We start from the raw sequence: 12,542 nt of genomic DNA, 5'->3' as shown, positions 1-12,542 counted from the left end.
ACCCTTGTGCTGGATGCCTGGATCACCTTCCATTTAGCAGGACAATGCTGCAATTTAGGTCCAAGTTTGTGTATGTTTACTAGCTTTATGCATCTTACTCCCAAGACTTTCTCTTGGTGACTTAAAAACACAGTTCACATCAGACTTGCTTCACAATGCATACAATACCTGTAAATTATATGTGACTGCACTCTTTGGCTGGTATTATTGCTTACTCTGAGCATGTAATAAGCTTTGTAACAACATACAAAAAACTTGCCTTATAAAAGGCCCTTCCTCTTTTCTGTTCAGCAGATCTGGTTAGAATGGATTTTCCAAGTCTGCCACCTTCTCAGTATAGATATCCTGTAGTGTTTCTTTGGCTGTTGGTATCTCAGTACAAATATAATCAGCCCACTCTTATAGAAATGCTCAGGATTTTTTTTTAAATAGATAAGTTCTATTAAGATACTGGATCACTTATAATACTACCAAAACAAGCAACCACATATATACATAATATATACATAAAAGTAAAATACATAAATAAAAGGAAAATACATAAAAGTAGGCTCACACATAAAAGTAAGTCACTATCACCACTGCAACACAGAGATTTTGGAAGTCTGGAGGTAAAGATTTGTCACTCAATGACTGTTTCAGTCATTACACTATTGGCTGAGCCAGTTCTAACTATTCATAAGTTTCTTGCTTTACATTAACCACTGAAAGCTAAAGCAGTTAAACACGGTTTCACCAACATTAGATAAATATCTGATATAATTTCTATCTGATGGAAACCTCTTATTAGATCAATATTGCTGATTTTTATTAGATGATTATGATCCAATCTCAGCTCCTTAGACTATTCAGTTTTATACTTGTTTTTAAATTTGAATTTGTATTATCTGAAAGAACAGAAAAGTGACATATTATGCAAAATATAAAATATTAAAGAATGGACCAAAATATATTTTGGAAAATCAAAACTGTGGGTACAAATCAGGAAAAGGCAAGTTGCATTTTTTTTTTTTTAATTTTGAAATAAAGCTTCCTCTGTCTTAACACCACAAGATGTTTAGAGAAAATGTTGTTCAGGTTTTTTGTTTGTTTTACTAAGTTCAGCTTAAGTGCTGAAAAAATTAAGCCACTCTTCAGTTTAGAAGGAAGAGTGTGGCTTCCATGGCACAATTCTTGAGTAGCTGAGGAAAAAAAAAGCTTTCCAGCAGGGGGCAATGTAAGTGCTTGATCACGTGCCTTGAACCCTATAGTCACTAGCAAATTGAGTTGCACCAGTCGAGTATGGGAAGCATATTTTTCACTCTGGCCAAGTCTACCCTCCACAGCCATCAGAAAACTTCAGGTCATCACTTAGCATTGTATGTGGTTTCTCTGCTCCATCTCCCCCCACTCTGACTAGTTACACTGCAGTTAAGAACCCCAGGTCTAGTAAAACTTCAAGCACAGTAAAATTCAATACATTTCCTACATTTCCTTTTTTTTTTTTTTTTTTTTTAAACTTAGCTTGGAAACTTCTGCCTCCAGCTAATGAGAAGTTATATGAAAATGACGTGCAAAAAGAGGAAATCACATGAGAAACAGAGACAGTGGGTGACAAATAACTGAATGACTTACAAAAATACAGGCAAATCACAGCCTACTGTTTGCCTGTGATAGTATAGTCCTTCTGGAAATGGTTGCATGACTCTAAAAGCCTGTTGTAAAGGAAAAAGCTTAGGTGGCACTTTCAAACAGAAAATAAAATGCCACCAGGTGGTTCGTGCTTTTACTAAATTCCACATTTTTTATTCGTTTTAAAAAGACTTTTGTGGTTTATTCTTCTGACCCTTACCCAAGCATGCCCATAACCTGCCTTCCAAGTGCTCCCAGGTGGTAATGAGGAGATGGAAGGAAAATGAGGGAGCAGAAAAAGAGAAATTGGACCTGTTTATCACTTGCACACCCTGAAATACATCTTGGTTGCCCTGCATGTAAGAAAGATGCAACTGCAATTATATTAATAACAGCACCCCAATGGAAGAAAAAAAAAGGGGGGGAGTTTAATCTATTTTTGTATACTTCAGACTCTAAACTCTATTTTAAAAGGGTAAATGGCTTTGCTGTTGAGCCTTCTTTTAGAAGAATAACTTAACCATTGGGATGCAAGAGAGTTTAGTCAGCATAAACTAGATCATTCCTGGGATTATCTTCCAAAAAAAAAAAAATCCTGCCAACAGTGTCACATTCTGCTGATTTATTTTATTTTCTGTGTTATTTTCTGTGTGTTTTCTAATGTCACTGTAGCACTGTTAATTATGGACTAATCTTAAAAAAGAGAATGCTTCAATACTGCATGTTTCTTATTCTGAATGAAGATCCAGATCTAGGTCTTCTGGGCACCTAAGGTTTAAATGTTGTGATATGCTTTCTTTTTCCTTTCAAAACTGAAACAGAGCTATGTACATATAGCAATAAGATACTTTTATTTCCCATATGTCCTACAAAGAAGAGTGTAATCCAGTAAATCCCATGCTAATGTTGAAAATGTTAAGCAAAAATTGTTTCACCCTCTTTCCTGAACAGCTAAAATGCTTTTCTCTCATATTTCAAGAATGGACACTTGGTTGTCATACTTCATATCTGATTTACAGCAACAAAGAACAACTCTGTTCACAACCAAAAACACTTACAGCCATGAATAAAGCATAAATAGCACAATCCATTTTTAAGAGACTTTTCCCTCAAAGTTCACGTTAAAAAAAAATACAAGATGTAAAGAATTGCTTTCAAACTCTGTTATTCCTTCCCTACTTCCCCACAACAGGTAAGAGTAAGTGATCATCAGAATCTGAAAAGCATTTTGATCTTTGTTACATTGAGACTACAGAATTTAAGCAACTATTTTACAAGGCACTGTAACTGTTTGTACTTGCAAAACTGGATTAAGAAATCAGTGCTATTCTTAAAACCCATTTATCACATACATACGAAAGTCAGCATATTTCTCCTTCGAGCTGAGCCTTCAGCCAACCAGAGTGAATTCCCATGTACCGCCCACGCTCATTCTCTCATCCTCCCCTTCCCCAGAGCAATCACTGCATCTGGCCCGTGTAACACACACAAGTTTCCAGCACGCCTTACCAGGGTACACCTGCCCTAGGAATGACCCATGTATATATCACCTATACTTTATTGATGTAGTCACTATTTCTAATAATTTCAGTGCAAGTACTGAAGCAGAGACATAAGAAGTGCTGCATAAAGATTACAGAAGGGTTTAGATTTAAGGTACAAGCTCTATTTTATTTCAGAGGAATCAAGAATTAAGCAATGGCAGGAGAGTCTTCTGTAGCATAGCAGAGATGATGAAAAGAGAAGCCCACGGTATTTGGGGTTTCATTCAATCTTCAAGAATTTATAAGTTTGGAGCTTTGCTGAACTTTACAGAGTTTAATGAAACATTTTTTCCTACAACTTAAATCCATTTGTTCTTCAGTAGAAGTTTAATTTAAAAAACATGTCTTTTGAGTTATATGGGAGTCTAATTCTTTTTAAAATGCAGCTAAAGATGAACAAAACTAACACCATAATAAAAAGAAAAAGCCTCATGTATACATAAAATCCACAAATTAGTGTCAGTTATGAGTCCACCATTACATTTGATATCTAAATCAAAATTAGCACATACACACCTACAATTTGTATGAAAATTATTACTAGGGGTGTCGGCATCCCCAAGGCCAACAGTCTCCTTACCTCCCTATTTTTTCTTCCTTTTTCTTCAATATATCTCTCTTCTGTTTCCCTTATGTCATTGTAGTCTATTTCAAATATTAGATTATTTCTTAGCCATAATAAATAAGTAGTTATGTCACACTGCCTATATACAAGATGCCCCAACATTTCTAATATTTACTCAGTACATTCTCTATATCAGATTGCAGTCTTCGCTATATATGAAAGTTGAGGATTATGACATGTTCATACTCTCCTTCCTGTGTAAATATTTATTTGAATTCCATCTTCCTTCCCTCAATGCTCTTTAACCAGAAAAGTCATTCTAGACTCCCCTTGCCTAAGCAAGCAAGCAGTTTCTCAAAGGAAACTTGATTTAAGCCACTGGAGTCCAAATATATTGTTATAACCTTCTTGCTGGCGAAGAACTGCTGCTTAGCCTTACCTATATTCTACCACTGCCAAAGAAGGAAGTCTATTTTTTTTTTCCCCTTGGCAACTCATTTGGAGGTTCACTATTGTATTCTCAAAGTACTTGTTCCCAAAGGCTATTGTGAAAACTGTAGTAAACAGATCTTTCAGCATCAGGATGCAAGAAACAGGATTCAAGGCTGAAACAATTTGCCAAGAGTGGATGTGACCGCTGCCCCATTCAGTCCTGGATGGTACAACAGTTCATCTCAGCTGCTAGATATAGCACATTCTGTAATGAGGAGGACAAAGGTGGCAATTACTGAGAAGTCATAGTGCTGGAGAAAACAGCACCAGGATGTAAAAAAAATTTCCTTTTCGTCAAGCAACTGAACAACGGATCTCAGTTACAGATACTAGGCTATAGTCTCAATTTCTACCAGAGTATTTCCATGTACTGTTTTGGAGCTGCATGATTACGACAACAGAGCTGATGACAACTGAGAATTTGGCCCACAAGTTGAAACTGAAATACTTGGAGCATTTCAATTAGCTCCTCTTCTGTTTGGCAGAATATGTGATGTCAGGCCTGCCAAGTGGTTCACATTTCTACAAAACTAGGGAAGAAGCAGAAGTAAATCTAAACACTTAGTGAGTTAATATTAAATGCAGAATTTCACCAAATGAAGGTATAAAGCAGAATTACTATGCCTATGTGTGTTTTACTGAAAAAAGCAATATGCTCTTTCATTCAGATTTTGGAAGGAATAATGGGAAAGCCACTGGGGAAAAGAAAAAGATGATAAATCTGAGGTTAAGCAAAAAGAAATTAAATGGATCTTACCATTTCAATGAATAATTTCAATTATCCATTAAATTATTTACTATAGTAGAAAGAATGGATCAGAGCAACTCTAAAGGCATATTATTGTTTGATACTACCCATAACCAAAATGAAAGCATATAGGATACTATGAATATTAAAGGCAAAAAAGATTATTATCTGATTTATCTCCTGCATAATACAAAGCACAGAAACTTCCCCAGAACTTGCTCTATCAAGCCTGTAACTAAGTCTTGATCTCAACCATATCTTCTAGAGATATATTCAAACTTGGTTTATAGCCTTTGGGTAATAATACCTAACTTTCCAGGTGATTTGTTACAATTATATTTTAATTTGAACTTGTGAAGGTAAAATCATAAGTATTGTATCTCTTTCTCTAGTTTGCACTATTAGAAATGCTCTCACTGTGTATAGACTGAGTCAACTGACACCTGGTTTCTACAGGTAAATCCAAATCCCTGATAACTACAAGTCATAGCACTGCTGTAAAATGTTGTGCAGCTCTGTTGCTCTCTCCTAGTCATATCTACAGTCTTTCAAGGGTCTTCTCAATGCAGGAGCCCATTTAAATTTCTAAGTAATTTAGGGAAATATTAACTTATTTTTGCTTGTATTTATTCACATAACTCCTTAAAAATGGATTCTTTGGAATTTCAGTAATTGAACACAAACATGCTCCTCTTGCTGTGTCTATTAACCACATCTAGCACATACAACCAGAATAGGTCACTGCACTGGTTAAAAAAAAAAAAAAAAAAGAAAGAAAGAAAAAAAAAACTTTGTGACAACTCAAATTGATTTCTGTCAGGATCTTTTCTTGGTCTTGCTTTATCATGAGCCATTAACACAGTAGGCAAATAGAAGCATATGACACATAGTCTAAGAAGAAAAGTTCAGAAAGCATCTTAGTGTCTTCAGGAAAGGAAGACATTTAGGGAAGAGTTGTCCACAAGAAGGATAGCTTACGGATTGTTTTTAGAGGAAAACTGAGACCTGTGCAAAGCAGGTGTTTCTACAGCACCTTACAAGATGCCATACAGAACTTATTGGCCCCATAGAAGTCACTTCCACTGCCTCATGAGTTTCAGTCACTTTTCAGCTTCTTTCTTTACATTTAGAAAGCATGTGCTTAGAACTCCAAACAAGAGATTTCACTCAATTTCTACTTTTGAAGGCTTTCCTTGTTGTACAAGAGGTATGTTTGGGGTTTTTTTTAGTAGGAACAGATGTTGTACATCTGTCTCCTTATTTGTTTTCAGAAATGCAACTAGCATACAGGAATTCCTTCTTCCTTCTTTAAGGAAGTCCATAAACAGGTCAAATCCTTTCACTTGTCTAAGCAGGCAAAATATCACCGAAAAGCACCAAAAAGAGTAACATTTATTCTTTCATATTTCAGGAACAACTGAAACTACTTTGAGCAGAGAAAAATATGGATTCTATCTCTGTGGAAATATTTTAAAACTTACTTACCTAGGGCCTAATTAACTGCTTAAAGAGTTCAAATTATTATAAGATCATTTATCTAGTGAAAGTGTCTTGTACACAACTGAACAGACTTTTAATGTTTAACATTTCTCTCTACAAACTATATCTAAAAGACATTCACCTAAGGGAAGACATGGTAGGTAATTAGTTCCTTCTATGTTTCTTTACAATATGTCTTCACCTAATGTCAGTTTTTCTAATCACAGGATAGGTAGCAGCATATTTAAGACACTCACTCCTTTCTACAAAGCTCAAAGCCGACTTCAAAATTTTAGCAACAATAGCAAAAACAAAACAAAGTAGTAAACAAAAACTCTTAAAAACAAACTGGACATTGGATCTGGAAAATGTGTTCTCCAAAAGTTCCAATGAATGTGGTCTTAGCCCTGTGAAATAAACTAAGCATCCGTTTAGAAAGTTCTTCTCTATCACACACTTGTGTTCAGTCTTTGCTGAAACATACCTGGCTGGAATTCCATAAACCATCCTGTAAAAGTTTTCCTTTTTCTTTTAATTAAGTTTATGTTAATCTGAAATTCATTTTAGTGGGTTTCAGCAATATTTGAGATCAGAGAGGGTGTCTAATTGAAACAGCACACAGAATCATCATCATCAAAAAAAAAAAAGTGTTAATATTTTCTCTAAAAAATGTGTTCCTAAGCATTCACCAAGAATCATTGCTCCAATAAGATCAAAAAGTCCTCCTCCTCCCTTGCTTTTCTAAGCATAAAATGAAAATCAAGGCAGTACTTCAGTTAATGTAGTAATAAGCTAAGAAGAACACAAAAAAAATCTGCTCCTTATTACAAGAAACTTCAGAAAACCTCTCTTGCTCTGTTTTTGACCCCACCCCTTCCACACACACATTATTTAGCTACTGCATTAGTGATTTTCCCTCCTTTCCCTTTCTTACTCTTCCCACCAGGAAGCTGCCGGCCAAGCGCTCCAACCGGCCCCGCGGGATGGCAGCTGCGCACTTGCAGAGCGCAATGACTCTTCCCTTTTTTGGACATTGGGTGAAGCTCTCTGGGCTACTGCACAGCAGAAGGGGATGCTAATTCAAGCAGCGCACGCATTGGACCAAACTCTTGTCTCAGACACCCACACAATTCCTGTTGTAAGTCACATGTGTGCCCGTTTCTGACAGCAGGATATGCCCACTTGTGCTTTGTTTTAATGCATCAGCAAGAGTGGTACAGCAGTTGCCTTTTTAATAGAAGCAAGTGTGTAAAGAAATGATTTTTAAAAGCCTGGGGGGGTGTAGACGAACTGATAATGTTCCTCCAGCTGAAACCCAATTGGTAAAAAAAAAAAGACAGTTAAGCAAAGCAAGCATATTAAAACAATTTTAGTCCTTTATCATACAGAATGGTTTTTAAAACATAGGAATACACCTAGCGCAATTCTGTGCTTTCAATATGCATTGAGGGACATATCTCAATATGAAATTACTCATGGGAAAGTGCCATAATATATTCAAATGGTGATGGGAGGAGATTCAGCACCAGTTCAGTTGTTATTATCTGGGGTTAGGGAACTGGAGGATATGGAAATGGCCTATGGAAAAGCAATACAGTGCTAAGACTAAAATCATAGCTATAGGTCAAAACTACTCCAGATTTAGAGAAGAATTATCTGTAAACTTTTTTTTAGATGTGTGAAGAAATACACAAATAACTCCTATGTCTTTACCAAACCTCATGGAAACAAGCTTATAAAATATTCAGAAAATCATTGTGATGAGACATAAAGACAGGCAAAAGCCTGTCAAATCAAACCTCTTTAGTGTTTGATTTTCCTGTCATATCTTCAGATCTCATAGTAAGTTGGTTTGTCTTCGTTCCCATATTGCTAATTTCACTTGACTACTGGAAACCATTTTCTATCTTCCAAACGTTATGTGGTTTAATGTGCTAAGAGAAGTAAACTTCCATAACCAGGAAATAAAATGCACTGACCTATGCTTCATAAAATATCTCTAGTAACAAAAATACAGAAAATAACAGAAATTTTTATAAGGATAGTTTTCCAAAAGTATGAGCATTAACATAAAGAAAGGTTTGAGGGCATTTGAATGCCTTTAAAGCATTTTAATAGGAATATTATATAACAACAATGCTGACGTAAAAACCTTTACGAATGGAACTGAGGTTTCTAACCAAGTAAAATTAAATAAATGAAAAAGATACACTCACGAATAAGAAGTGCAAGAGAAGGTGAGACTGGAGCTATGCGATGAGTAAACAGAAAACTGGAGAACTAAAAGATAGAATGGAAGAAGTTTGCAGCCATATGTGAGAGCAAGTGAGCTATTTCACCTTGTTCTGAGTTAAGATTACCAGTTTTTATAATTTAATTTACAAGAATAGGGCTAATTCTTAAAAACAGTAACACTTCTTTGAGTTTTAGTAATCTTTCTGACATATATGTAGAGAGAAAAATTGTTTTACTACTTTTTTTCTGCCTGTAATCACAGATAAAGTAATAATCCTCTGCATCTAGAATTCCAATGGAATTTCCCAACTGAATCTGATGTTCTGCCCTATTCTACTCCTATTTTTTTATGCTTTGGCAGCCTAGTACTTCAGGTTGAACTGATGGACTGTGGAACACTATACAGGACAATGAAAGCTCCACAGAGGCAAAATAAACACATACAGGAATGATCTGGCCTGAATGTCACAAATTTTCAGATGCCAGTAAGAGAGTCCAGGTTAAATTTACTTGAGTTCATTGTTATAACAGATGGTTGCCAAGTCATAGTCCACAGTGTACTAAACTACTACCCTTTATTATTTATTTGCCCATAAAACTCAAATTCTATCAAAAACACAGTGACATATACATATGTATTTTAAAAAGAGGGTTCTTTGTTTATACAAGGATATATAGGATAAGAAAATACAGGTAATTAAATTCATAGAATCTTACATAGCAAAATGTACTTGACGGCATCTGATATGTCTCATCGAAGGGACGTTTTCATATTAATTTATATAGATTCAAATACAATTATGCATTGTATAGCATGCAAATGTGCTATTGATAAAATATTACCATATGTTACATATACATGACTCTTTGAAGAGCATAGTTTTCAGTTCTGCTTTCCTAATACTGAGAACTCAAAGCCATAAGTATTGGTACTATTGCAGTACTAATTACTGGTATTAGTATAATATATTACAACTAAATAATTTATTCTGAAAAAAGTCACCAAAAGAATATTAATTGCATATCAAGTAATTAGAATGTGAGAATTAAAAGCTTCAGCACCTTGAAAATAGTTTTAATTAATATTTGAAGGTTATGAAAGCTGTGCACCAATCAATAAAATCATCAACAACTACCTCTTTTATAATAAATTAAACGTTGCAAGTAAGAATTAACTTTGAGCAGTGAGTATTTACATCCTAAATTAGAAACACAAGGTTTCTGGCTGCTTTGTGTTTTATTCCTGACCCAGTGTTATTTTTCCTCCATTTCTGATCCAACCAGCTATTTAAATTCACCAGGATGTCTACACATTTCCTAATTTGCTTTAAAGTTGTGGGTTTTTGGCATTCACCCCTTCACATTAAAAAGCAACTTCAATAGTATAAATGTAGTGTTGTCAGTGCCCAGTGGAATTCTTGCCTTTCTAAACAACCATTCTGCATCTTACAGAATCCTCATGTAAGGCATCACATGGGTCTTTCCATGAGAGACCACAGTGGAACACGATTGAGAAAGCTTCTGTATTGATAATGAGGAGTTTAGAGCACACAGTGGGCAGAAGTCCTAACATACTTGAAAAATATTTAACTGAACAATAATGGAGCAATGCCAAATACTAAAAGTTACCAAAGATAATTTTAATTGTTGTAGATATAATAGTGTTCAATGACAGCTGTTTTGGAACAAAAAGGTTATTTCCTGCAAATTATTATAATATTTTTTCTCCCAAAATAGCCCCTGATTCACTCTTAAAGTTACCTGGCATCCTCTAATGTTTAGCACAGATCGAAAAACTGCTATTACCTTTTTTTTGGGGGGGGGGGGGGGCGGGGGCGGGACGGGACGGGACGGGGGGGATTAGGATTTAGGATTTAGTTTTAAGATATTGTGTGAAATTAATTTATTTTTTTTAAGTCTCAAAATAGTCAATCAGAAAAACAGTTGGCAAACCAATGGGACTATTGTATCAGTGAAAATTTAATATCTACTTCAATCAATATTCCCTGGTCATATTTTAATTTCTCATACTTTTGCAAAATAAAATTCAAAAATCTACAAGGATTAAAAACATTGCCCCTTTTCCAATAAAAAAATCATACATTATAGCAGCAATTTTTTTATGACTAAAATTCAATCACAGTAGATTGTTTAAACAGCAGAAACAAATTCCCATTTGAGGCATTTGAGTTTAGCATACATTTGCACAAAACATTTTAAAGATGTGCCCTAATACTAAGAATAGTTATCTACTTTTGTACTATCCTACTGCTGTGTATGAATCTGTGTGTTAAAAGTCAATTTTGTGTGAGTTTGTTTTGTCGGAGTATACCTGGCAGTTACAATTGTAGAAAGGAAAAAAGAAACTCCTCTGCAACACATTTTGTGAGGTGCAAGGAAAGGATGCTTATATTTTATTGTTTGTGCCTCTCCTTCTGCTGATGTGTTCAGAAATAACTGTACTAAAATGGCAAAATTTTAAGATGTTTAAAATTATAGTAAAATACATTATCTACAAAGACAAATGACAAACTGATTTTTGAAGACTGGCATTGGTATCAAAAGTTATGCAACCCAGGTAAAGACCAATGCAGTTCTTGAGATAATTAGCTCTGTAAGAGAGTCTGAAAGTTATGTAAATCTCTTTCAGCCTTTACAAAATATGTAAAGTTTTATAGTTATCTAACAACACAAAGCTAATTTCTATGACATTTCAAAAACAGATTAAGATTAATTTTGTTCTCCATGTTTTAAAAGCCTCTATAACTTCCCTCAGCAACAGAAAACAAAGTACTGATATGGCTGAGTATGAACCCATACAAGACCCATGACACAGTGCCTGAGATGTTAAGAAAAGTATTCAGGCTAGACAGCATAGATGCTCTCGATTCCATGACGTTCACTGGGATTTAGTTGTTACAGCGTATGCTGTTTTTCTACCAAACCATCATTTAGATGAACTACAGCATTTCCTACATCTATCTGGAGCACCCTGGAGATTAGAGTTAAATCTGTAAAAGCAGGGATTTTAAAAATAGTATTTCAAATTAATTCCATCACAACAATGCATAAAAACTATAAAACAGGACAAAGGTTATAGGAAATGGAAGTACCAAGAGATCTTCACAAAATCTTCCAAAAGAAACAATGGAGGGGGGATTAATTCCTTTTCAACAATTATGAGGGAGTAAATATCATAAAACTGCCTTCCTCACACACTCACAAAGGAAGAAAAATGAGTTTTCTGAACATTGTTTAATTTGAAACTGGAAGAAAAGATTTTTAGGTGCTTTAAGTTAAATTTTGCACTTAGGAGTTTTCACTGGAATCACTGCATTACCTGTGTGAGAAAGTCAGGAAATTACATGAAAGCTACTTAGGAACATGGGTTTAGACCTCCTGATATGGTTATACACAAAATCTAACACTTGTATAAATACTAATGACTTCAATCTCACAGCATTTTAGCTATATAAACGTTATTTGCATTTTAAAGATGAGTAAAATGCCACAGATAAATGACTTAACCCAGTGACCCACAGGAAGTCAGTGACACAATCAGGGATAGAAGTCAGACCTCTCAACTAGTCCCATGCTTTAACCACAAGACTAGCCATCCACTTCCTATCTTTTATTAGCACAAATCTAAATCTTTGTTGCCTTACCTACTAATTTAATGTCCAAATGTGTGCAATTGTAGAAATCTGAATTTTTAAAGCTAAGTAGGTTACATTCACAAATCTATCTTAATTTAATCACATAGCACATTAGGATAAAATGGTATTTTAAAATGAGAATCAAAATAAAAGGACCAGAAATTTTGGATGCTTTAAAATGATTCCTTGAGAAATTAATTTCTTATGTACTA

This window comes from Tinamus guttatus, unplaced genomic scaffold, assembly GCF_059628265.1.
Source record: "Tinamus guttatus ecotype Peru unplaced genomic scaffold, ASM5962826v1 Tinamus_guttatus_pri_ptg000169l, whole genome shotgun sequence".
NCBI lineage: Eukaryota > Metazoa > Chordata > Aves > Tinamiformes > Tinamidae > Tinamus > Tinamus guttatus.
The sequence above is the reverse complement of the archived record's forward strand: the minus strand, read 5'-3'. Positions refer to the sequence as shown.